A 27,903-nucleotide genomic window follows, 5' to 3' on the forward strand; every position below is an offset into this window, starting at 1 on the left:
ACAGACGCAAACTTGAGGAACTCTCTGACACAGTTTACAACCCCTCATCCTTACCAAGCTACACAGATATTACTGGTACTATAAGATCATAAGAAGGCTATATCTTCTTCCTCACAAAACACAGCAAATTTGAAGAGTACATAATCAGGCGACTACAAACTAATGCTGTGCCCAATCCCTACTTGATGAGTAAATTGCATCCAGACACCTACGATTTTACCTGCTCCTTCTGTGGAGAAGTTGGCACACTATTTCGCACAGTTTGGGAATTCCAAGAAAACCCAAACTAAGACAGCAATCCTGATCCGACATATGAGCGCAGAGGCAACCCTTCATAGTCCCCTCGACTATCAACCGCTGGTTGAGAGGGGCCGGATTCTCATGGCGACAATGAGTTCTCCTACAGAACCCGCCCAGTTTTATGCTCTTATTAAAGGTTTTTCTCCTCCTCCTCAAGTTTACGCAGCCGGCAGCTCCCTGCATTTTCCTTTTCATTGTTCCTTCAGTGGCAAAATCGACAGCTGACTGCCGGACGTCTGGGTCGACGTCATTTCGAGAAAATCAAGATGTTTAACAAATGAAATATTACCGAGTGCCGACTACTGTGTGTGTGTCAGTATGGCTCTCTATAGAAACTGCCACTCGCTCGACCACAAACGTAGCCAGAGAGATGCAGCATTCCGCTTTCGACCAGGGTTGACCGCAGCTAGACCACCAGCAATTTTTTTATTCAATGAAGACAGTTTGCAGGCTAAAAATGATCCTTTACATAGGTAGAGTTTTTAGTCGGAGACCCCGCTGGACGAGGCCGCTACTCACAACTTTTGGACTTGAGCCCTTTAAGTCACCAGCCCCAAGTTCTTGAGCAGGCCTGCCTCCCATGCCTCTCAGGAAGGGCTTGGGGGACGGGAAGAATTTTTCTGACTGGCTCAAGCGAGGAGGACGTTTTCGGACACTTCCCCACAGTGAGGACAGCGCACATCATTTTTGGGGTCAAAATTTTTGTTATTGCTTGGCACAACAAAATGTTCGTCTGTGGGCGCCTGAGAGAGCGCTCAGCGGCTCTACTCAGACCTTTAGCAGGGACCGGAAAAAGCCGATGGCATTCACAATAGAATTCCTTAATTTCTCTGAGCCGCCGAAGCGGTTGCCTAATCTATAACACGGATGAGCCTGGATGAGGTGCCAGGTGGGTACGCGTCCGGGCGGCCGCGCCCGCAGCCGCCTTACATCTAAGGCCCTGACGACCGGGAGTCCAAAATATGGGTTGTGGTGAAGGGTCCGATTCCTTTACTACCAGCTTTAGAATATAGTAGGCTAAAGGCGAAACCTCGCCGAGTGATTTGTCCAATGGCCTAGGCGTCGCTCCGAACGGGAATTGGCGTTCCGAGGACTCCCTGGCTGCGCTTCAACACGATGTCGCGTTCCACTCTTAAAGGCGAAGCCTAAGCGTCCTCCATTTTTTTTACTTCTTCCAACCAAACCTGCTTGGAGGCGAAACGCAAGGGCGCCCATGTTCTGTGTGATGTCAGTGCCGGTTAAAGATCACCAGGTGGCCAAAATTGTTTCCGGAGCCCTCCACTAACCACTGCACCCTTCTTCCTTTTCAGTTTAAGTCCCTCCTTTATCCCTTCCTTTAAGGCACGGTTCAGGTGTCGACGAGATATGAGAGACATGCTGCGCCATTTCCTTTCCCCAAAAACCAATTTAGAGTTTGCGATTCCTGACCTGCCTCAAGGAGTGGTTGAAGTGTTTACTGAGAAGTGAGACATATACCCGCCGCGGTGGCTCAGTGGTTACGGCGCTCGACTATAATAATAATTAATAATAATTGGTTTTTTGGGGAAAGGAAATGGCGCAGTATCTGTCTCATATCTTTGGACACCTGAACCGCGCCGTAAGAGAAGGAATAAAGGAGTGAGTGAAAGAAAGGAAGAATAGGTGCCGTAGTGGAGGGCTCCGGAATAACTTCGACCACCTGGGGATCTTTAACGTGCACTGACATCGCACAGCACTACTGATCCGGACTTCCCGGGTTCGAACCCGACCGCGGCGGCTGCGTTTTTATGGAGGAAAAACGCTGAGGCGCCCGTGTGCTGTGCTGGGATATGCCCTGGCCTCCAGCGTTGAGCTTGTGCACGGTGGCGGTGATCTTCTTCATCTGCACACAGGCCTTGGTCGCCGCGTGGCGGAAGGAAAGGCGCCGGTCGATGTCTCGGCCAAGGTACCGTACCGATTTACGCCAAGGAATTGGAGTCCCGTCCAGTGACAGTGGCACAAGGTGCGCGCGCGAGCGCGAAACGCAGGCCGTGGCCACCGATTTGTCCGCGGTCAGCGAATGACAAAGGCCGCGCAAGCTTGCATCGATTGCGGTCAGGGCTCCCTGAAGGCACTCCCGCACGCGGAACGCCTCGCCCGGTTGTCCCCGACCCCACAGAGCTACGTCGTCTGCATATATGGACATGTACACATGGTGTCGACCGCTCGTAGGGAGGGAGGCCGGCACCACCGACATGGCCACATTAAACAGAAATGGTGATAGGACAGAGCCCTGCGGCACGCCCATGTCTACAGGGCGAGGCTTGCAGAGCTTACCCCCTACTAGTAAGCGAATGGTTCGCCCGCTCAGGAAGCCATGAACGTATCGCAAAAGGCGCCCGCTCACATCGGCCCCCTCAGGCACCTCGAAAATTGGTGCGCTGTGAACGTTGTCACAAGTGCCCGAGACGTCCAGCAGTAGCAGCAGCCCAACCTGGCCTGCCATCCTGGCATGCTTCAGCGCTGTAACAACGTCCGATATAGAATCAGCAGTGCACCGCATCCCACGGTAACCCGTCTGCCGCTCGTCAAACAAATCAGCTTCCGCAGCCCGCTCGTTCAGACGCTGCAACACCATATGCTTCATGAGCTTACCTGCCGCGGATGTTAATGCCACTGGCCGGTATCCGCTCAGCTCCGTAAGTGGGTGCCCTGCTTTTCGGATGGGACAAACGACCGTGGTTCCCCAATCCTCCGGTAGCTCCCCGCGTTCCCACACCAGGTTTATCTGCTGCAGGAGGATCTGTCGTTCCTGCGCATTGAGGTTTTGCAGCATCAGGTATGTCACCCCTTCCGGTCCGAGTGCCGAGCGGCGGCGGCAGCGCTGCAGCACATTGTTCAGTTCCGCCGCGGTGAACGGCGCATCACATGGACTTTCCGAGGCGACGGGCGAGGGACTGGCGTCGCTTCTGGGGCTCTCAGGAGCAGCTATGCTAGCTGCGTTTGCGGGGCGGGCGGCGCGAACCGATCGGCAAACCGCGGTGCCAACTCTTCAAAGCTGACCCGCTGGAGCTTGCGAGGGCGGCCAGCGATCGACGGTTTGCCTGTGGTTCGGTGATGCGGCGCAGGATGTCAAGCAGCCTCCGCGAGCTGACATCTGCCTCCATTTTTTGGCATAGTGAAGCCCACTGCCAGCGGTATAGCTTGTTGGAGTGGCGCGCGCTGCCGCGTCCAAGCGGTTGTAGACAGTCTAGTCGTCGGCTCTGTCAGTCCGTCGCGCCCGTCGCTCTGCGCGATCTCTCTTCTCGCGCAGATTGAGCAGCTTCTTATCAGGTGTGGGCTGCTCTGCCCTTAACTCTGCTCGTTGGGTGGCTGCGAGAGCGCTTCGGACTAGACTTGAAAACAAATCTGCGCCAGTGGCCGCCGCGTCGTCGACCACCCGCCTGAACGCACTCCAGTTGGTAATGGAGTAGGCACGGTTGGGGCGCGCCTCCAGCGCAGTGCGATCGATTAGGATGGAGTAATGATCCGAGCCCCAGAGAGATAGTGATCGGCGCCTTGTCGCCTCGATGCCACTGGATGCGAAGGCAACGTCGATGCAAGAGCCGCTTGTTCCGCGTCGTCGAAAGGTGTTCTCGCCGGTGTTCGAGGGGGTGAGTCCCACCAGCGTTCCTGCGTCGTGCAGGTCGTCGCCACACACAGAGTGTCGCACACTGCCCCACGCACCTTGGTGGGCGTTAAAATCACCACAGATGATTTGGCGCGGGACAGAGCACGAAGACAGAGCACGAAAACACAGCACGAAGACACAGCGCGAAAACACAGCGCGTTCCACGCCACAGCTGGACGCGCGTAAACACTGGCCACCGACGTGTCAAAACCACCGACGCCACCACCATGCACCACCACGTCACCATCACGCACTTTTGGGCGTCAGATGCCGCCGCTGCAGAGCCGACGAGGATGTGCTGGACGTCTTGCCTCACGTATATCGCGCACCTTGATTTCCCAGGGCGATGAGATATGTCACAACAGGGCACTGCGGCACAGGTGTGTTACTCGCACGTGGTGGCTGAGTGGTAGCCAATGCAGCCAGGTAGCCGCATCTGGGGCTCCCCGTCATATGAACGTAGGTACGTCTCCTGCAACGCGATAACTTCCGGCGAATCCTACATGTGCGATGCGAACTCGCATTTCGGCGTAACGCTCCGCAAGTTAGCGCACGTTCCACTGCAGGATGGATTGTATGCGGGAGGGAGCCCGGCGGCTAGCCATCATGTTGGCTTACCTGTGCTGGAGCACCCGCTGCTTGTAAGCAAGGCCGGTGTCCATTGTTGCCCTCAGGGAAAACTGCGCTGAGGGCGCGCAACGCCAGCTTTAGGCGCGTGATCTCTGCGTCCCGTGCGTCAGGAGGCTGGACATGAGAAGCGGCCGCAGGCTCGGGCCGCGCTGTATGGGACGTTGGGAAACCAGATCGCCGCTGCCGCTGCCGGCGCTGCCGTTGCTTGGATGGCTGCTGCTGGGGTGCCCCCCAGACGGCCTGCGCATATGAAAGCGCTCCCGGCGTATGATGATGTTGCTGGGCTGGGGCCGCTGTTTTGGCCTGGGCGACGCCTCGGACAACCCGCCTGGACATCGGTGCCATGGATGTGGCCATTAAAGTGGCCACGTGACGCATGCTCTCGCTGCCAGTGCGGTGGTGGTGGTGAAAAGCTTTTAGTTAATGAAAGAGGTGAGGCTCTTTAAAGAGCCCCGCAATGGGTGGAGTCCTTATTCCGGGACCCCATTGGTCGAAGCCGCCAGCTTAGCCCTGTTGACCAAAGCCTTTTTGGACTGAAGGTCCGAACAGCCAAGCAGGGCCGCCTCCCATTTCTCTCTGGTAAGGTTGGAGTGGGGGGAGAGAGCTGAGTTGCGCTGGCAAGCCCAAACCAAGTCGTGGGTGTCAGCCACCTCCCCACAGTGTTTGCACCTGCCAGTGAACGCGGGATCGAAGTGTTTTAGTACTGCCGGGCACAGTATTGTGTTCGTGGATAATCTGAGTAGAACGCGTTCGTTTGCTTTCCCCAGTATCTTTGCAGGGGCCGGGTAGAGGCGATGCCTATCCTTATAATAGGATGTGATAGCTTTGAAGGAGAGTAAGTAGCTACCTTCAGGTTCCAGGTGCTCAGGAGCGAATGGGAACGCCCGGTGAATGAGTGCTCGGGCCGCCGCTTCTGCAGCTTCGTTTCCTGCTAGGCCCTGATGGCCAGGAGTCCAAACCAGGTAGCGGGGTGTAGGATCGGTATCCCGGCTGCAGTTTCTTAGTATTCGTTCAGCTAATGGAGTTATCCAGCCAGTCTCATAATTGCGACATGCCGAACGTGAGTCTGTTATTATGTGTTTGGATTTTGAATGAGAAGCAGCTAGGGCGATGGCAACCTCATTAGCTTGTGTTGTGCCTGGGCCTCGAAAGGAAAGCCATCCACCATCCACCTGTATTTCTTTATGTATGACCGCGGCCGTGTACCATCCCCCGTGGGTACGCCCAGCTACATCTACGTAAAAGATACCATGTTTGTTGCCTATAGTGGTGCGCTAAGGCTTCCGCCCAAGCCTGACGACGACCACTATGATCCTCTTTGTCCATATAAGTGGGTAGGGGTCGAACTCTGACGGCGTGTCTCCAGAGTTCGGGCACTCGGACCCGCTCCTGAATGTGAAAATCATGTTGGATGTGAAGGCGGGCCAACAAGTGCCGACTCGACTTCGTTTGGGCCAGCCTCGAGTATTGATTTGTGAGATGGGCTTCCTTGAGTTCCTGAAAAGTGTTCTCGCATTGGAGTGCCCTCTTAATCATTTTGCGTAGTATTACCTCAACTTTGTCTTCGTTGTGTTTCCGCAACGGTAGATAAGGGACCGAATAGAGGATTCGGCTGATTACGAAAGCATGGGCCAGCCGCACGGCATCCCTGCTTCGCAAGCCCCCTCTCTTCTTGGAGACGCGACGGACCATACCGCCTACTTGGTCTCCAACTTTGCGGAGTTTGTGCAATGTTGTGCCTACTCTTCTTTGGTTATGGATGAAGAGCCCGAGTATTCGAAACTCTTTGGACTCGTGTATGGGGCCACTTGATAAGGAGAGATGTATTTGGGTAGTGTCCTTAGGGGATGCCCTAAGGTGCACTTCAGACTTTTTGGGTGCGCATTGGAGACCACAGTGCCCTGCGTAGCGATCCACTACATGAGCGGCTGTTTGCAGGCACTCCTCCTTGCGCCCTAAGTTTCCCTCTGTAGCCCAGATCGTGATATCATCGGCATACAGCGCATGCCTGCCGTATGCCTTCGCTACCATTCAACTTGTCTGGGAGATGGAGCATCGCCAAATTAAAGAGTAGGGAGGATAGCACCGCGCCTTGTGGTGTCCCCCGCGTACTCGTTTGATACGGACCAAATTCTTCCTCTTGGATTCTGATTAGTGCGGCTCGATCGGTCAGGAAGTCTTTGATATAGTTGAGAGTGTTGCGGCCACAGTTGGTTTCATTGAGGTGTGTCAGCGCGCACGCTGGGTCAATGGCTGCGTGCCGCCCCCCGTAGTTAATGCAGCGGGGCTTTCTCGCGCAGGTAGCAGGCTCGTGCGGCCCGCCACAGCGCGTGCATCAGGCAGGAGCACGACACACCTCAGTGGCATGCCCCAGGCTGGCGCACTTGGCAAACTAGAGTGGTCGGGGACGGTACGGACGGACCGCGAGCGTGCGCTTCAATATGGTGATGAACGCCGGTAGTGTCGGCGCCGCAAAACAGAGAGCGAGTGTGCTGCCCGACCAAGACGCCTATCAGTGGGCACGGCGGCAGCGCGAGGATCATGGCCTCAAATCCGTTTCTGTTCTTCGCCCAGGTTTTGCTTGGTTGTTGCTGGCACCAGGACCGACAACGGAGCATGCTGCACCGCTGATGCACTTCCCGGCTCCCAACGGCTACTGGGTCACTCGTCCGATCATTCTGATGCCTTTTATCGAGAGACAAACCAGCGTTCCAAGCGGCGCCAATTTTTCAACTTTGGAACTGCAAGGCCGGTCGTCAACGACAGCAACCAGTTAAAAGATGGCTTCCAAGTAGCTTTAGGTTGTGGGCATTTCGGCAACGCGAGGATCATGGCCTCAAATTCGTTTCTGTTCTTCGTCCAGGTGAGCAGACGATATGGAAAGTGTTACCGCAGTAATGATGTTTGCCTGCTCGTGCTGTCGCCCCACGGCCTATTTTTGAATTTTTTGCGATTAGCGGCTTTACTGCTTCTTGGGGGAGATGTTGAATCAAATCCCTGTCCAGGGGACACGTCGCTAGAAGCCCAGTTGAAAGCAATCGCAGCTGACATACAAGAAATTAAAAAGGGCAAAACAGTAACCACCCAAAAACTATCCGCGATAGACAAACACTTGAGAGGATTGGTGTACTTAAAAAACAAGTCTCAGAGTGTGTGAAGAAAGTGACCGTCATTAAGCAGCGCGTGGATACTTAGGCCAAGAAACTTGATGATCTTGAAAATAGGAGTCGTCGGTGCAATATGATTGTTTACGGCTTGAGTGAACCTAAGGAAGAATCCCCTGAAACGCTTCAGGAGGCAGTTGTATATGGAATTCTGAAAGACATTATTGATGTTGACATTGCAGGGAATAGATCGAATTCATTGACTTGGTAGACCAAAACCAGATGATGACACTTATATTAGACCCGTCATTTTTAAGTTGCATGACTACAGAGACAAAGCAAAAATCCTTCAAAATAACAAGAAGCTGAAAAATACCAAATACTCCATTGGCGAAGCTCTTTCACGCAATGTTCATGACATAAGGAAAAAGTTTTGCTATAAAATTAAAGAAAATCATGACCGGAAGGAGAAGGTAATGCTAACTTACGATAAAATTTGCATCTCTGGCCACCTTTTTGCATGGGACCCAGAAAGCGACTTAATGGTTGAGATAAAACCAAAAAGCGACGAAGAATCCAGCTCAGTCCGCAGAACCACGCGATCTCATCAAATGTAACCCTTCTAAACTTAAACGCGCGAAGTCTTGTCAACAAGGTGGAATGCTTAGAAGCTTTTTTGATAGCACTGAGTCCGGACGTGGTCACTATATCGGAAACGTGGCTTCACTCTAACGTTTCAGATAATGAAGTTGTTGCGCCAGGTTATGCTATTCTGCGCGAAGATAGAGCATCAAAAGGCGGGGGTGTGGCTATTATCTTGAAGGATGATTTATATTTCATGCCTATGCCTGATGTACCGAACGTCGAAAGCATTTGGTGCAAACTAAACATAGAAGGATACGTTCTGCATGTAGGCGCTGTCTAGAGGCCACCCAACGCTGACCCAGAGGGCCTGGTTCCCTTACTTGATAACATGCACCTGCACATATCAAGTGACAAAATTATCTTGGCTGGGGACTTCAATATTTCGGAACCGGAGTGGAGCTCTTATATCCAGAGATTACTTTTTAATATTACTCTCTCGGACATTATATATGCATTTAACTTGAATCAACTTGTCCACACAACTACTCGCATTCAAGGGTCGTCCAGCTCGATTCTCGATCTGGGTTTCGTTAGTGATTATTTTCGATCAACCACAATAGACACTGAAATAATAGGTTTGTCAGAACATAAACTTATGTTGTGCACTTTGCCTTTTCGTGTTCCTTTCGCTGTCAAAAAAAAAAGTTCACCGATATTAGCATTTGGAAAGGCAAATGACGCAGCCATTATGACATATCTTGTTCATGAATACGCCAACTTTCTTGAACTGTGTGTGGATGATTCGTCAACCATTGATCAGGTATGGGCAAGTTTTAAGGTTTATGTCCGGCATTGTATTGACAATTTCATTCCCACAGTAACAAATTGCACAAAAAAAGAATCCATGTATAACACGCGATGCTATTCCCCTCAAGCGTAAAATCAAACGACTAAGAAAATCGAACAAAATACGCCCGGTTCCAAACTACCTTACTCGCCTTCACTCTCTAACTAACCTATTAAAAAGAAAAATTAAGACTGCTAAACTGCCTTATTTTAATACCACACTTAATGGCTTCATAAAATCAGCACCAGGCAAATTATGGAGATACCTTAGTTTCCAAAACACAAGCAGCAAGACAAAATACACCGAAGGCATTCACCTTTAACAATCACTTTCAGTCAGTGTTCACAGATGACGACTGCTTTGACCTTACCTTTTCATTCGAATGTAAGACCACGCTGAAAGGGAATCCACCAATATCCTAGGCCGGAGTGCTTATGATGTGGTTAAACATAGATAAGAAATGTGATGGACCATATTTAATCCCGAAAAAATTTCACAAGCGGTATGCCGAGCCTATAAGTAAATACCTCTGCCTGATATTGTCACCGACAAACGTAGAGGACGCGGGAAGCACAACCGTTTTCTCTGGAGAAGCTTGCCGAACCGCCGGACACATTCGAGAGAAAGAAGACATTCGGCCACGCGATAATAGACAGGTTCGGCCACCGCCAGATTTAAAGGGTTCAGCCGTATCCATCCACCCATCCATCCAATGTGGCATTGCCCCCCTCCCTTCCAAGAGGCATCGACTCGATGCCGCACGCGATGGGGGAAAAACATACCTAAGGCTTCCAGGTATTGGCGTGAGTGTCTTTGTGGAAAGGGGCTAAGGGGAGTAATACGCCTTCATTCGCGCACGTGGACTACTTCGGTCTTTGGTTGTCGAGGCGACCGGACCGTTCTTTGAAGGAGCACCTCGCAGGTCATTGCGCTGAGGTGGCGTAACACCTGGTATGGACCAAAGTAACGGCGAAGAAGCTTCTCAGACTGCGCTAGCAAACGGATCGAACTCCACACCCAGACTTGGTCACCGGGAGTGTAAATCACCTCCCTGCGGCTGAGGTTGTAGCGCTCGGCGTTGCATGTTGGCACCGGATTCGCTGTCGAGAAACTTGGCGAGCGGCTATGGCGTCACGAACAAATTGTTCAGCGTCCACGACAGAAGAGGCAGTAGGATCCGGAAGAAGCATGGCATCCAGCATGGTCAAGGCTTCGCGACCGTGCACCAAATGTAACGGAGTGAAGCGCGTCGTTTCATGGAGCGCAGTGTTGTACGCGAACGTGATGTAAGACAGTATCCGGTCCTAGTTTGCATGATCATCGTCGACATACAGAGAAAGCATATCGCCAATTGGCTTGTTAAGTCGCTCAGTCAGTCCGTTTGTTTGCGGATGGTAAGCTGTAGTATTGCGATGGCTGGTGCCACTGAGTTGAAGTACCTCGCTCGTAAGTGCCGACGTAAACGCGGTTCTCCTGTCAGTTAATACGACTGCTGGGGCTCCGTGACGAAGCACAATGTTGTGAATGAAAAAATGTGCAACTTCGGCGGCGGTGCCACGGGGAAGGGCCTTGGTTTCACAGTAGCGGCTAAGATAGTCAGTGGCGACAGCAATATACCGGTTACCCATGGAAGACGCCGGAAAGGGGCCGAGTAAGTCCGTGCCGACCTGTTGAAATGGGAGCCGCGGGGGATCGATAGGCTGCAAGAGCCCGGCTGGTTTAGTCGGCGGTGTCTTCCGGCGCTGACACTCACGACAGGTTCGAACGTAACGGTGGACAACCGCAGCAAGCCTGGGCTAGTAGTACTTGTGGCGTATGCGCGCTAACGTGCGGGAAAACCCGAGGTGGCCCGAGGGAAGGTCGTCGCGGTACGCACGCAGAACTTCGTCACGAAGCGTTGTAGGCACTACAAGCAGGTAGACAGTGTCCGTTGGGCCGTAGTTCTTTTTGTAGAGGACAGCATCACGCAAGGAAAACGATGAAAGTCCGCGCTTGAAGAGTCGAGGTGGTGATGGAGCGGTTCCTTCGAGGTACTCGATGAGGGGCAGCAGTTCGTAGTCGTCCCTCTGTTGGCGGGCAAGGGTGGATGTGGTGACAACACCGAGACAAGCGGAATCGTCCTCGGACTCGTCCGTGGGGCAGGGAATAGGAGCGCGGGAGTGACAGCTGTCATTACACTCGACTGCGACGAACATGTTGGCTCGCGGAGGCATTGTTATGTGGTCGTCACTTACGCGCAACATTACTCTGCTGATCTCGGTGTTGGTGTCAACGGCTCGCTGGGCGGAAAAAGATACCATAAGGTCCCGAAGGTCGATGACCTACCATACTCTTGAAGGAAATCCATGCCCAAAATGAGATCTTTCGAACAGTCCCGTAACACGGCAAAAGAACCAGTGAAAGTAAGACCGCGGATCTGGATGCGACAGGTGCAGATGCCGATCGGCGTCACTATATGGCCACCGGCGGTGTAGATCACGGGTCCACACCAAGTCGTCAGAACCTTACGGAGGGTTGTGGCGAGCTGCCTGCTCACCACAGAAAAATCAGCGCCGGTATCGACGAGTGCGGTCACTTCATGATTGTCGGCGGTTACTAAAATTTTAGCAGCAACTAATCGCTCGCAGCACGTCGGATCGGGTCGTCGCCGCTCGGGCCGTCACGTCAAATCGTCGGGTGGAGGCTGTTGACTCTGTGCAGTGGTGGCGGCCCTGCCCCCGAAGGACGCCGTCTTCAATTTTCCCGGCGAGGGGACGTGCCTCTGAACTGACCACAGGCTGAGGGTCGACTGGGCGAAGCAGAGCGCCTCGGGGACGGCGATCGCGATTGGTGCCGCAGCGAGGTCGGGGACAGCACATGAGTGGCGAGGTACTCCTCTATGTCCTGCGGTCTTGCACCTTAGCGCGGTAGAGGTGCGTCCGGTGGGAATCCTCTCAAACCCATCCGTCGGTACGGGCAATTCCGCAGAATATGGCCGGGCTCCCCGCAGTGGTAGCAGAGCGGGCGATTGTTGGATGTTCGCCATACGTGCGCTTTGCTGAAAGGAGGGCACAGGTCCTGCTGCTGCTCGACGGGATGCAGGTAACGATGGGGTGGTCGTGGTTCAGAAATGGGGCGAAACGCTTGCGGCGCGGTTGTAGGTCGGCGCAGGGCATCCCTGTAGGACATCACGTGCGGCTCCGATAGTGGTGCCGCTCGCATAAGGTGCCGCACCTTTTTAGCTTCGGGCAGGGCTGGGTCGGCCCGATTGAAGAGGCGGGTCATGTCCTCAATAAATATGGCCACGCTCTCGTTGGACTGCTGTGATCTGGAGCGAAGGACAATTTCAACAGTTTCCTTTCGCTCGTTCGAGCTGAAGGTGGCGTGCAGCTCACGGCGAAAAGCTGCCCAGTTAGAAAAGGATGCCTCATGGTTCTCGAACCACGTTTTCGCCGAGTTTTGCAGTGCGAAATTAACATTAATCAGCTTCCACTCGTCGTCCCATTAGTTGAACGTAGCAACACGGTCAAATTGGCCAATCTTCAACATCCTCGAACTGGCCTCTGTGGAAGGATGGTGGCCACCGAGGTACGAGAAGGGCGAACGGCTGCGCACTGCCGGAGTACTGACCTGTCTGGCTGCCAGTGGTGGAAGTCATAGCTCGCACAAGCCTTTTCAGTGGCTAAAACTCGAGTTGCAGTCCTCGCAAGCGACGGCTGGCTTTGTGAACAGGGGCGGCGTCCGCGCGTCGGGGAGAAGCGTCAAGGATTTCGACGGGGTCAGCGTACATGCGACTACCCAGCACCTCCACCAAATGTCACCGACAAACGTAGAGGACGCGGGAAGCACAACCGTTTTCTCGGGCAAGGCTTGCCGAACCACCGCACAGATTCGAGAGAAAGAAGACGTTCGGCCACGCGCTGGGAGACAGGTTCGGCCACCAGGTGGCGCGGGCAGAATGTCAGCAATGTGGCAATATATTAAAAATCAATGGACGAGTGTAGCATTCCTGCTGAGTGGAAAGTAGCGAAATTTATTCCGGTGCATAAATTATTATTAAATCAGGCAATATTTTATCTGCAGCTAATTATCGACCGATATCACTAACATGTATATGATCATTCATTATTACAGCGCGAAGACGGCACAGGACAAGAAGGGGACACAACAGCGCTGCTGTGTCCCCTTCTTGTTCTGTGCCGTCTTTGCGCTGTAATAATGAATGTAGGTAACCAGCTCGCACAAAATGTTGTATTATGGAACTTTATTTCTAGTACAAAGCGCTCTTTTACATGTGTTCCTGATCTCTTTCAAGTGATACCAGTAGTCGCCGCGGCGGCTTGCCGAGCACGTTCACTCGGGTTTTGCGTTCGCAAGAGAATCCGGCCACCTGATGTATCAGCCTTATTCGGCGGCGTACAACCTTCAGCTATCAATGGGAGAAGACTCTGCAAGATTTTCAGGTCTGAATGGCTTCAGCAAGTGCGAGCGCACAAGGAGCGCCTGAAGGTTTTGGTACAGTTCCAAGCTGGGCCAGAACATTCGAATGCACAGTGGCACCATTTATAACGGTCCAATGACCGCACCAGCGAGTTCCTTTGGCAACAGACCCTCCCAGCGCTTCGTGCACTTCTTCCTAAGAGGACTCCAGTTACCGGGCAACGAATCCACGTCATGGAGGGCATCTCCCTTCCCGACAACATCAGGCAAGTCCTTGGCCGGGGGCCCAAGTTTGCGGTCGAGCCAAAAGCATCGAGACCGGAGCTCTTGGCTATGGTGAAACAAGTTTCCCGACGCGCGGAGAAGACCGAAGCAGACCGTTGCATCTCTGAAGGTGTCGACGTTTTAGCAAAGTACAGACAGGCAGGCAGGAAGCTTCCCTTGTTCAAAACAGTTAATTGGTTGAAAGACAGCGCTGTTGTGTCCCCTTCTTGTTCTGTGCCGTCTTTGTGCTGTAATAATGAATGTAGGTAACCAACTCGCCCAAAATGTTGTATTATGTATATGCTGCAAATTACTAGAGCACATCATTTTAAATTTCTGACAAATTTTGTTGAACTCAATAACATACTCCACAGAAGCCAACACGGATTTCGAAGTAGCTTGTCAACCGCTACGCAACTAGTAGAAATTCTGCATGATAATGCACTACGTCTCAACAATCAGTCACATATCGATGCCCTTTTCCTGGATCAATTGAAAGCTTTTGACCGAGTCTCTCATACTAAACTTCACTTTAAAATTAAAACTATTTGGTGATGGACCACTAGTAAGATGGATTTATAATTACCTTTCTGACCGCTATCAATTTGTGCAATACGACCACCATGCCTCCAAGTTAGTACCTGTTCTTTCAGGAGTACCACAAGGTACAGTTTTAGCCCCGCTGTTGTTTCTAATTTTTATTAACGATATATCAAATGAAACTGATGTAAAGATGCGATTATTCGCGGATGTCTCCGCGCTATACCAAGAAATAAAAGACTCTAATGACCAGGAAAAACTTAACAATACTCTAGGAAAAATTGCAGAGTGGTGTAATAAATGGAATATGGTAAATAATTTAAAAAAAAAACCCTCTCTATGTCTATGACAAGGAAAAAGTGTAAATTTGACTATATACACTCTTTGAATAACACGAATATCCGTAGTGTGACTGAATATCGATGCTTGGGTGTAGTCATAGCTTGTGACTTTAACTGGACTACTCATGTTCAAAGCATAGCTAGCAAAGCAATGAACAAGTTATTTTTCCTTAAAAGGGCCCTTCGTCGTTCAACATCTGATGCAAAACTTCTTGCTTACGCCACTTTTATCCGTCCCGTCTTAGAATACGCCAACATAGCTTAGTTCCACCAAACTAAAAACAACATTAAAACACTTGAAATGGTCCAAAGGAAAGCCGTGCGCTTTATCTTCAACTGCTTTGGACGCATGCATTCAGCCACATATCTTTTACTCAAGGCTGGGCTTCACACGTTGTCCATCCGTGTCAAAGTACACCGTCTAAAGTTTTTGTATTTACTGCTTAATAATGCATTAAAGATGTCTCCCACAGACTTTGTTCGTATAAACACAACTAAAGGAACACGTCACAAGCATGCACTCACCCTTGAAGAATATTTCTGTTGCAGTAATACTTTCCGATTTTCCTTTTTTTCCACAAGCTGTCCAACATTGGAATCGCTTGCATGCATCAGTCAAAGCCCAGCGCACCATAGACAAGTTTATTACCCTCGCTGAGAGCTCTCTGCTTACATTCCTCTCACCATTACCTTGTTCATAATTTTGTAATACTGTGTTCCTCTCATTGTATTTATTGTATTCAAGTGCTATCATCAGCTTCATCACTCGATTGCTTTTTTATTATTGTCATGTGTATTTTATGTTTTGCCTCTATTTCTGAATCTAAAAAATATTAGCATTGAACAAATACTTTTATGTTTTGCCCTCGCCTGTAAAAAACCCAACAAGAGATTGACAGTATTCCGAAATAAATAAACCAATAAATACCATCGGCACCGTTGCCTCTGCCGCCGCTAGCAGCTCCTCCGCCGTCTTGCGCCCGTCCACACCGGAGACCAGGCCGGAGGAGGAGGCTCCTTGGCGCCGACCAGCACGCCGCTGATGACAGCCGTGGCTAGCAGGGCCTGTAGAGCATCGCTGCTCCCCGCGTCCACTGCCACCACATTCCGCCGCATGTTTCCCGGACGGCGAGGACGCCCGGACGGGATCCGATCTCCTCGGCCAACTCCCAGCCCTGTTCCCTGGTGAAGGCGATGCTCCGGTTCGCCGGCCGAAGCAGCACCGTCCCCATCAGGCTAGACGGGACCTCCACGGCAGCCGCGGCTCGCTCCAGGGCAGCTCTCCGACGCCGCTGCGCCTTGGTAGTGATGGTGCGCCACGGGACCAGGCTGGCCCCAGCATCAGCGTCGGCGCTGTCTGCGGCGCATTGCTGCGGCGCGCCGCGGAGTTGGGCGCGCTCGCTGCCAGCAGACGAAGCCCCAGCCGCAGCCTGGTCTCGTGCGGCGGGATTTGGTGAGGTCGCACCCGGTTTTCTTCCGGACGCCGTCGCCCCAGCAGCAACAGCAGCAGCATCAGCAGCAGGCTGGAGGTTGGCTCCATGGGGCTCGTGATGGGCAGGCCCTGCTCCTTCGAATGTGGAGGGAGAGGGAACAGTGTCGGGGTGGGGGGGGGGGGGGGGAGGATTCGAGCTTCCCGCTTGGCCACCGCGATGTCCCTGTTGGTTCCCGCGACCCTCTCCTCCTCGGACCCCGCTGAGCGTCGCCGTTTCCTGAGTACAGACTCGTCCATCGGGGTGCACATGCTCACCTCGGTTCCAGGTGTCCGCGGTGACCCGCAGCAGCAGCATCAGGGGGAGAGGGCATTACAGCCGGTTCCGCAGGAGTAGCAACGGCGGCCGAATGCGCAGGGGTAGCCATAAATGGCGGGGAGGGAGCCGCCATGGAGTCCCTTGTCTGGTGAGCAAGCACCTTGGCGTCCCTCAAGGCTAGAACGCGTGGGTCCGCCGGCGACACGTCCAAGGTCCCGATGACGGACTCGAGGTTCTCCGAGGTGCTGATGAGCGCCGCCGTTAGGCACCTCATCGTGTCCTGCAGATCAGCGATCTCGGCCGGCATTCGCCGAATGGTGCTGGACGACTTTGCTCTGGATGGCGTTCGTCTCCGTGATCGTGAGCATGAGCGGCCTGCCCGGCGTTGCTCATTGTCACCACCGAACGCAGGCTGTCGCTCGTTCACGGTGTCTGTGGCCTCCATGGGGAGACGCCGCAGCGCCGCGAAGCCTTAGGCCCAGCGTCCGAAGGAGCGGAGAGCTAAAAAACACGTCCGCTCGCTTCGAGCGCCCGCCGAAGAATCTCAGCCTTTTCTCATAAATCATAGTTCCGCGTGACTGCAAAATGAATGCGTGCCTTGAACCATGGTGTAAAATATGAAACCTGGTGCATATCCCTTGAGCGAATGTTCAATGAATGTGAGATTTTGCTTAATGCTTTGTTGCAGGTTGCTTCCTAAGTAAAATTGCTCCTTGCCGTTTTAGCAGCGCAAAATATATTTTCCGGCGTTTTTGAAACAATCGGACACAAAGCAGTGGCCCCAAGCGTGTTTCACGGAACGTCAACCACCTACAGCAGCAGCATCGCGCTTCTGTCTTTTACAACAATACCTGCTTTCCATGTTTCGGCTTCACCCATAGCCTTGAAGAATTCATAGCCGATGATTGTCATTGTACGCCGAAGTTTGTGTTCCTAATGCGATTACGAAATGTCTTCTCACGCCCTAAGTACTGCTCCGCGGCGTCCAAACCCACCCAAGAATCATGTGGCGTTTGTGACCTTCACGGTGCAGCATTATGTTCTGCCGCGACTGGGTTTCCGATCCACTGTGGGTGAGAAGATCAGCTTCACTGGGCACTACACGGGAGCACTATGCTATCGCCGCGGCCGATCTCGCCTCATTATGTTGATGATGACCTCAGGCTTAGTAGCGCATACCCACGGCGTACACTTTTCGAATAAAAAAATACCCATGGAAGTGGGCTGGCCAGGGTTAAACTGCATTGCACATAATCGCCTTCATCAACTTTGAACTGCGGCGTGAATATATCAGATCAGCTTAACCTCGATGAGACCTCAGCCTTAGTCTAACATCGCAGCTATACATGCCGACGACCCGGCAAAGCAAAGCATTAGCCAACCAGGCTAAACAAATGCTTTGCACCTGTAATATTTTTATGTATATATAATGCTGGCTTTACTGCAAGAATGCTTTGCAAACACCCTTGAATGGGCCTTAAAAGGGCCTGCATTGATTTTAAATAAAATATATAATAAAAATGTTGTGAAAACACTCATTTTGTAACGAAGTTAGCGCGCATTTTCTAATTATTGAGCCCTGACTTCGCACGTTGTAACTAGGTGGTAATTTAAATCATATATCTAACAATCATTTGACTACAGAACGCTAAGATAATCTGACGCCTCTCGTATCAAGGAAATTATAAAACGGTCCCTGTAGATGTTCTTTCAGCTCGTTCCAGACGTTAACTAAGTGATGGCATAGTGTGAACTCGCTGTATCTCTGAGTTCAGATATTCCTTACAGGCCCGGGTGCCTGTATATTTAGACTGCGCACACTCTTTGCAACGCACCAAGTGACGATCTGCAGAAAATTTCTGCCTAATAATCTAACCATTAGTACCCAGGTTCAAACCCGAGCACAGCGGCCACGTTTACATACACGCGAAACGCAAAAGGCGCCCCTGTGCTGTTCGATGCTAGTACATGATTAAGATCCCCCAGTGGTAAAAATTAATCAAACTGGCCAAAGCAGAACAGGACAAAATTGAAGTCATAATCAAAAAAGGGGGTCAAAACCGCACTAGGTCTTCCTCCGAACACTTCAACGGTAAAACTTCTAAGGCTAGGTGTCTCCAGCACTCTGCATGAGCTCAAAAAGGCGCCACGGTGTCACAGACAATGGGTTTTAAAAAACGAACTGGATGAAAAATCATGGAGCGCCTGGGTTTCCAACCCTTGCTGTGTTCAAAGAGGACAGATAACGTACCTAGAGCTACCAGGGAGAGACTAGAAATTCCACCGCTGCCAAAGAACATGCATCCGGCATTTCACGAAGGTAGATGCGAAGATAGGGCTGTGGTCTTACAGGGCAAATTTCGAGGTAGATCCGATGCGCTCCACACGGAAGCTGCCGAATACGAAAGCAATGCAGCACACACATCATTAGTGGTTCGTGAGAGAGGAGATCCAGTGTCGTGCTGCAACGTTAAAAACACAAGTGCAACTGAGGCAGAAAAAGTTGCCATTGCTCTAGCAATAATGCAGATTGCCACAAGAGTGATAGTGAGTCACTCTAAGGCAGCTAATAATAATTATGATACGGGAAAAATGTCTGCTGCCGCCGCCAAAATTCTGAAAGACGGGAAGTACCGTCAGAGCAAATTCATTGACCTGGTCCCAGGCTCATCAGGGCCTGTGAGGGAACGAGAAGGCACACGCGACCGCCCAAGGGCTCATTCCGGTCGATCGCCGCTGTCGCGCCGCATGCACGCGAAGAACACCTTCCATCGGGCGAAGAACTCACAACATTCCGTGAAATAATTTCTCTTTATAAGCTAGGTCGTAAGACCTACCAAGCAGCAGAGGAGGAGAAGTAGTATTAAACATTTTATTGAAATAGCAGACTGCGGTTCTTGCGGGTGAAGCCCCTATTCCAAGGCCCCACTGGCTCTAGTGGCTCGTTCGGCTTGCCACAATGTTGCCTGCTGGCTTCCCAGGTCCTGCCGGGCGAGTGTTGCCTCCCGCGACCTTTCAGGTTCGTTGCGTGTGACGAGGAGCGTTTTTCTTTCTGCTGGTCTTTGTTCTGCAATGCCAAGTGATGTGTTTGAGGGTTGGTGTGTAGCTGCACCAAGAACAGCAGTTATCGTATTGCAACGGGTGTATTTTGCTCAGTGTGTGTATGCTGAGATATGTGTTGGCTTGTAGGCGTCTCCAGTCCCTGGATTGCTAGCGTATGAGTTTAGGGTTGGGTGGCGCCACTGTCTGCCTGGCGCGTCTTTAGCTGTCGAGGATACCTTGCGGCAGCTAGGTGTGAGGTATTCCTCCCGGGTCGATGTGTCCGCGGCTCGGAAAATTAGTCCTCGAGCCAGGCGGTCCGTCCGTTCGTCTCCCTGTACACCTTCGCGAGCGGGGCACCATGTGATGATGTGATCTTCTCGAAGGTTGGTTCCTACTATGCCTAGGACGCTCCGAGGGAGGACGCCCCTGAGAAACAGTCGGCAAGCTTCTTGCGTTACCTCGGCCGCTAGTATGGCTAGTGCTATAGCAGCCGCTTCACCAATGGTCGTGCTCTTGGTGCGGATGGTAACAGACGTGATTGCTTGGTTCCGTCTAGTGACGACACCATCAAATGCTCTCAGCCTCTAGGGAAAGGAGTTGCGTCTGTGTAGTGAGTGTTTGGGTCGTTTCTTAGCCGTTCGAGTGCCACCACTCTCGCTAGTCTGCGGCTGGCGTTAAACATAGGGTGCATGTTCTTGGGTATTGGGTCCACGTGTATGCGTTCCCTGTCTTCTGTGGGTATTCGGTGTGTCTCCTCCCCGCAGATTTTGGTTGAAAAGGGGTAGTGAAATCTCTGTAGCAAAGCTCTGTAGTAAAGCTTCGTATTAAAGCAGATAAACAACTCAGTAGGAGAGAGGAAATCGTGTGGAAGAAATTGCTAACCGGGGTGTTTCAAAACCGTCAACTGTACAGTAAATGGCATCCAGAATTCTTTAGTCCTAAATGTACGCACTGCAATAGCATTGCAGATCCAGTCGACATGGTCAGATCCTGCCTCTTCCATAACCTTTCGAATAGAAACGTACAATCCTGGGAGATCTTCTTGCTCAAACCGAGGAAGCAGAACACCAACACAATGCCACAGGTCTCACCCTGACCGCCGCAGAGTGCCAAGGAATTCCTGCCGACGGTTAGAAGAATGAATTAGGGCTTACGCTATAGCCTTCTACTCCATCATTTTTGAAGAGTGCAAATTATATTTCCCTCTCAGGTGAACTTTACGGCACCTCTTTTTTCGTTTCTTCTTTAATTCCCTCCTTTATCGCTTTCTCTACGGCGGGGTTTGGTGTCCACCGAGATATGTAAGACAGATACTGCGTCATTTCCTTTCCTCAAGAACCAATTTTCATTTTCGTTATTTTTGTTTTTGACCATTCGGTCATTAGACTTTCCTTCCGCATCTTGGTTAAATGTTTGCTGTCAAGAATTCTATATTGTCTGCAGCGTGATACCCGCCGCGGTGGCTCAGTGGTTAGGGCGCTCGACTCCTGATCCGGAGTTCCCGGGTTCGAACCCGACCGCGGCGGCTGCGTTTTTATGGAGGAAAAACGCTAAGGCGCCCGTGTGCTGTGCGATGTCAGTGCACGTTAAAGATCCCAGGTGGTCGAAATTATTCCGGAGCCCTCCACTACGGCACCTTCTTCTTCCTTTCCTCTTTCACTCTCTCCCTTATCCCTTCCCTTACGGCGCGGTTCAGGTGTCCAACGACATGTGAGACACATACTGCGCCATTTCCTTTCCCCAAAAAACCAATTATTAATATGCTGCGTGATGTGGCGGCTATAGGCCGAACGAGTAAAGCGCAGGTATATACGCTGCAACTGGGTGTAGCAATAGGCTGCCAGCGACCTAAATCCCATTCCTGGGGTCCACCTCGCTGCCCTCGCTAGCGTAGAGCGTAGACACCGCAGTTTTCGGTACGACACAGCTGTAAGGGTTCCGACTGCCTAGCTATCCAGCAATGCGGGCCATGATTTTTATGGTGTTATATGCAGTTATGTACTGATCAGCGCTAACGGCAAAATTAAACTCAGAGGAACAGTGGTTGCGTCTTTGCATTTAGTCCTTTGTCAATGGGTTAAATTCTATCGTCGTACTTTCAGAGCAACATTTTTAATGCCAATTTGTAGCGCCAGCCAGAAGGCTCCTACTCTAGCAAAAGTAAAATATAGCTCTCTTACAAGCAAGTAGTGAGCGGCCATGTGCGTAAACCTACGTATCTACTACGGTATTCATTGCTATCCGTAGCCAAAGTAACATGCACAACATTACGAAACACTTCCCACATAGTGTGACTAGAATTTTTCATGACAAATAAAAACTGACCCAGCAATGTACGCGCCCCATTTTCCTTTCTTCAAAAAGTCCTCTTCGCCTATTTACGAATACGAGATTAGTCCATTTTTATATAGCAGAATGTTTTACATGGCACTGGTGCGAAGATGCCATTAAGATTTTCTTTTGACAGATAGGCAACTCCCAGTGTTACGGCAAATGTCAAGGCAAATCAAGTAAGTAAATCCTACCTGGTGAAGCCATCGTTGCACTTACTGACATCAATCGTTGGGCCACTTCACCCTCATAAATCATTACTAGGCACCACCTAAAGAGCGGGAGTGGCAGCCACCCGTGGCCGAGACACGCTGCAAACGGCATCGTCAAGGATGCCACACTTGAAAGACTCGTTATTTTCTGGACTAATGTTACAAACGATTCCCCTAGGCATGAGTGTCACATGATTGGAATGTACGTTGACGCCACGCCACTCATCACAGCAAACGAAACGATAGCCCCGTAATGAGAGCTAATGAGAATAGCAACGTTTATTCAGGAATGCCTCTAGCGAAGGAGTTTTGTCAAACGGAACCTTGGTAATGAGAAACGAAATCAGAGAGACAGAGAATTACTTTTTCAGGGAAAGAAACGGCGCAGTGTCTGTCTCACATCTCGGCGCACACCTGAACCGCGCCGTAAGTGAAGGGATAAGTAGGGACTCAGAGAAGGACGGAAGAAAGCAGTGCCGTGGTGGAGGGCTCCGGAATAATTTCGACCACCTGGGGATCTTTAACGTGCACTGACATCGCACAGCACACTGCGCCTTTGTGTTTCGCCTCCATCGAAACGTGGCCACCGCGGTGGGGTTCGAATCCGGGTACTCCCGATCTGACATCGCACAGCACACGGGCGGCTTAGCGGTTCACCTCCGTCGAAACGCAGCTACCATGGTCGGATTCGAACACAGGAACCACAAATCAGTAGGCGAGTGCCCTAACCTTTGAGCATGCTTTCTGGAGAATGCGTACGCTGGGTTTGCATATCAACGTGTGCATGCCTTGCCAAAAAGTGGCTCAAGATGAGAGGCTGTCTGTAGCAAAACAATTTTTTTTATGACGCTGGAGCACTATCGCCGTCGCTTTAAGTTCGGGCAGAAACGTTTCAAAGATTTTTGACTAACAACTCGGCAATATTCTCTCTGAGGAAATATGAAAAAAGAGTGTGGTGCATGTAATGCTTCAAAGAGCAAACGTCGTAGCCATGCCTGCGATTGAGCGCTATACAGAAGAAAACCGCAGCAAGTGACTCAGAAGGTACCGATTACAGCAAGGGGCGGTGTGGCGGAAGAAGACGAGGGAGGCTACAAGCTGCGCAGCGCAGGAGGCGTAGTGTTCGTTGGTGTCTTCGTCTTCGGGATTGCCTTCGACGTCCTCAGGGAGGACAACAGTGCCGTTGCCGTTTTTCCAGTCAAGGTCCGCTCGCAGAGGAATAAACCTGTGCCCATCCTTTGCCACGTGAACGTGTCTAGATTCTATGATCGCGCCGTTCCATACAACCCGCCGCGGTGGCTCAGTGGTAAGGGCGCTCGACTACTGATCCGGAGTTCCCGGGTTCGAACCCGACCGCGGCGGCTGCGTTTTTATGGAGGAAAAACGCTAAGGCGCCCGTGTGCTGTGCGATGTCAGTGCACGTTAAAGATCCCCAGGTGGTCGAAATTATTCCAGAGCCCTCCACTACGGCACCTAATTGTTCCTTTCTTATTTCACTCCCTCTCTTATCCCTTCCCTTACGGCGCGGTTCAGGTGTCCAACGATATATGAGACAAATACTGCGCCATTTCCTTTCCCCAAAAAACCAATTATTAATATTATTATTCCATACAAGCCTACAGACCTTCCGGGTAACTACTGCTCACACCTGCTGCTTCCCCCCACAGCTTCCTCAGTGGTGAAGGTGGAAAACCATATAGTACCTTCAGTATGGTGCAGTCCCGCCTTATCGAGCTGCGCGACGAAATGAACAGAACCTTCCGCCACCTCAGGTACATAGTCGCCGTAAGTGACGAGAAGGACGGTAACCGACTAGCCTTCCACGAGACACCCAGCGCCACGGTACTCCGGACTTCCCAGGTGGAGATGGTCCGCTGGCTGCTGCACGTCCACTTCGAAGAACTCGTTCTCAGCCGCGAATTCCTAGCCGGGAGAGACTACCGATGGCATACGACTGCCTTCCTGTCGCACCTCAAGCAGGTCATGCACAAGAACGGCCTCCTCTTTATCGTGACCGCGACGTCGGATACGGGTATCGTTAGAGGAGGCGTCAGGCTTCGCCGACTAAGAAACGTTCTCGACTACGTTGGCGTACTGACGCACGGTATGCACCACGCAGCCAATGCGTCCGACCGCACCCTTGTGACTTTCTTCAATGCCGCAGCTTTAGGGGCGCTGCTCTCTACGCTGCCGCTCGTCACGGTGCGCAAGCCGTGCAAGAAGAAACTCGTGCTCCAGCACCGAAAGTCACTGCGCGTGTGCTAGGCCTGCCCAAAAACTCGCAGTGCGCCGCAACGCTGGCCGAGGCAGCTCCAAGCAGTGCGCAGGGGACTGAATCACATCGACCGGCTTCACAGCGCACCGGATGGCGGCTCGCTGCTGCAGCGTATGCGCTCACACCCGCGCTCACGAAAGGGCGGAGCGCTGCTCGAGTATGAGCAATTGACACAAGGCCCACCGCCCTACGGCTCCTGCGCGCCCTGGCCTGCTGCCTCGGAGGTACAGTGAGATCGTCGTCATTGCGGGAAAGCGGGGCACACCCCTGTGTGCTGTGCTGCAGGTGGCCAGAGCCGTCATACACGAGGAGCTCCACGAACATCTCCTCGTGTACACCGACGGCTCAGTGGCCCGTGACAGCTGCTCCCTTGCAGCGGCGGCTACCATCCCCGCCCTGCGACTGCACAGCCAGCAACACGCAACCTTCCTGGGCTCCTCCATCACGGCGGAGTTAATGGGGATCCGGCTCTGGCTGGACTTGCTGCTCACCCTCGGCCCTCCGCCGCCTGAGAGTGCTCTGCTGTGCGACTCCCGCGCCGCCCTCAGCAGCCTGCAATCTAACGGCCGCGATACCCCACTAGTGCGGGAAGTTCGCTCGAGCATCGAGCGCCTCGTGCAGAGAGGATGTGCCGTGCGTGCACAGTGGGTGCCCGGTCACTGCGGCATCGCCGGCAACGAAGAAGCTGACGACCTCGCGACCGCTGCACGTCAACTACCTGCCAGCGATCTGCTCCTTGCGCTGGAGGACGTGCGTGCGGTCATCCACGACCATCTCCGACAGTGGCAGCCCGATCCACGCATCACAAAAGGTGAGCGCATCGACAGTATTACCGGCTGTCGCGAACTTACACGGTCGCAACGTGTAATAATCCTCCGCGCGCGCATCGGCTGCGTGTGGCCCGGGGAACGACGGTAGCGTCACGGAATCGCGACGAGTGATGTGTGTGACGGATGCGGCGCAGTGGAAAGACTATAGAACACCTGCTACTTCACTGTGCCGCGTTCGCCTATGCTCGTCGTGATATACTTGCGGCCTATAGGGCGCTGGGAATACTACCGGTCTCCCTCAAGACGCTATTGTGGCCGCAGGACTGTGCGCGCACTCGTGAGCGATCCTTGGTGAGCCTCTGTGCATTCCTCGAACACACGTCTGTTCTCCGTCAGGTAGGTAAATGGAGTTACCCTACGCTCCGCGAGTTCTACCTTGAATCGTTAATAGCTTGATGCAACACTCCAGTTGTAGCCAACACAGTGCTGTACGCGTGAGTTTTAATTCCTCCAACATGAACTAATCACGCGCACAGCCTTGACACATTTCTTATTGTGTAAATAGTTTGTGTATCTTACTTCTCTCCCTATTCTCTCTTCCTGTCTCCTCACCTCTTTCATTTAATTTCTGCATTCTTCCTGTTATCCTTTCTTTCCGCTGCCCCAGCTCAGGTGCTTCAGTATCGATTGCGGATGCCGGGGCTAGCAAAAATCTTTTCCGTCTTTTTTACTAATATTTTAATGAAAAAATACAGCAAAATCGCTTTCTACAATAAGCGTGGCCGCAAATGTGGGAGAAGCGTCGAGGACTCCGTCAAGCGCGCGATCTCTAGCGCAGTACTCCGTAGACGGCTGCTGGTCACCATCTCTCTCTCAGGTTACTTATGCACGTGTCCAAGTTTCCGGGGAAAACGAGGTGCTCACCTGGAACAGCGCGCGGGAGGTTCACGTCGTGTCTCACGGAGAAACGTGTCACCTGATGCAGGAAGCTGGCTGGGCAGTGTCCTTGAACCTCGAGAGCGAGAAGCCCCATGCTTCGCGGAATAACCTCTGGATGGCGTAAGAGGACGAGATCAGCATTCGCAAGATGGCGTCACTTGTGAAGATGTTCCCCGGAGGTGTCAACATCTGGGACGTGGGCAGCGACGACTACTCGGGGCGCTGCGGACTCATGAACCCGTTAGTGCGGGCCGTCTTCAGTGAGGTTGAAGGGAAGCAGACTGATGATAGCCAACAAAATGAAAGCCAAATAGAGAACATGAAAAGCCGTCTAGTAATCTCAAAACAGCCGATTGCCCGCTTACAAAACGAAACCTTAAAAGCGCTATTAACATTAATATTTGAAATTTTTTCATTCGCAACCGTGATATGATCATGTGAATGCTCCTGTAAAAAGTGTATTGAAAAGTACCGCGTGTGATCATCCCCTTCCCCCTCAAGTAAACGTGTCTAACTTTCTTGCTCTTCCGTCCATTTAACGTTTTTATGAAAAACAGTTATACTACGGCTCTTTTCGAATCCTGCCTTAAAGACTAAATAAGTTGCTGCCAGAACACTACATAAAGGTCAGCGCCACATACGAATGTCAAAATCTGCCATATCTTAAGACCAAAGGATGCACAGAACAGGTGATTTCGATACTGTTCTTTTTCTTTTACTCTGTGCATGTTATTAACAATTTGTGTTTCAGTGTGTGTATACTTATCATGATATAATTACTGCCTTCATATTTCTCTCGCCGTTGTTTCTGGGCTTAGTCCTGCAAGCCTCCTCATGGCTTTACAGGCCCCAGTCTGCATATATCCAAATTTGCTGGGGCAAAAAAATTCTTATTACTCTTATTCTTTTTTTATTATTTTTATTGGTATTTAGTTCAAGCATGAAATGAATAAATTCAAGCCGTTAATGAACAAGTTATTATGGAAAATGGAGTAGAGTGCACTCGGAAAATCAGTGCTAACTATGGTAAAACATTATATCGGTTATGTACCGCCATAGGAATGAAACAATTAAACCCTGCATTTTTTAAATGTGTAAAAAAGTTCGGAAAGGAATAGTAAACCAACGATGATGTCAAAAAGGAAGTTTTTAAAACATAAAGTACTTTGTCATTGGAGCAGTATAAAGACTATATTTTCTATATAAGGCACTACTCCGACAGTAACTTAAACAGCTAAAACGCAAAACACGTGATAATTACAGAAAATACTCAGGCACAGAATACCTCACATTTTTTAGGATGAATACTTTAGCATGGCAATATTTCAAATTTGAAGCAATTTTTGAATATTATTTCCTTTGAGAAAGTCTAAAATAATAGTCTGCTCATTTAGAAACGTTCGAGAAATTTTGCATTTGCTTTACTTTGCTTGTATAACCTTCACGTTTGACTACTGATGCCTTTGTGCCTCCAAATATTAAGATTACGCGGCACCTGCAAAAAATACAAATCTTGTAATTTTCTTTTGCGCTCGCGTAGTTATGGCAACACTTGCTTTATTTTATATGCCTGTTGATAAACGAATATACGCTGAATCTTATATATCTTATTCCAGGGCTGGGTCACAGCTCTGTCGGAAGGATTTCTTTATACACTCTCTTTTTCTATGCAAATTAAATAATTGTTTTCTGTGCAAGTAATCGAAGCCTAAAGCTACTTGTAGAATACTTTGCGTATGCATAAGGCGTTCTGTCACACTATGCTGTATTATAGCCAGCATCAAAGGCCGCCTGAGCCACATACATGTGAAACAGTGCTTAAGTGGGGATGAATGTGATGATGTGATTATGTGCAGAAAACAAAATAGAATAGAAAAAATAGATAGGGAGTAACAAAAATTCTCAGCATGTAGCGCAAGAAGATAAGG

At 51.2% G+C, this 27,903-nt stretch overlaps 1 pseudogene; it reads left to right on the forward strand.

Moving 5' to 3' along the window:
- The first annotated feature begins 1,167 nt into the window (after positions 1-1,167).
- LOC144129717 (chitinase-3-like protein 1) lies at positions 1,168-27,770 on the forward strand (annotated as a pseudogene).
- The last annotated feature ends 133 nt before the right edge of the window (positions 27,771-27,903 follow it).

This window comes from Amblyomma americanum, chromosome 4 (genome assembly GCF_052857255.1).
Source record: "Amblyomma americanum isolate KBUSLIRL-KWMA chromosome 4, ASM5285725v1, whole genome shotgun sequence".
Taxonomy (NCBI): Eukaryota; Metazoa; Arthropoda; class Arachnida; order Ixodida; family Ixodidae; genus Amblyomma; species Amblyomma americanum.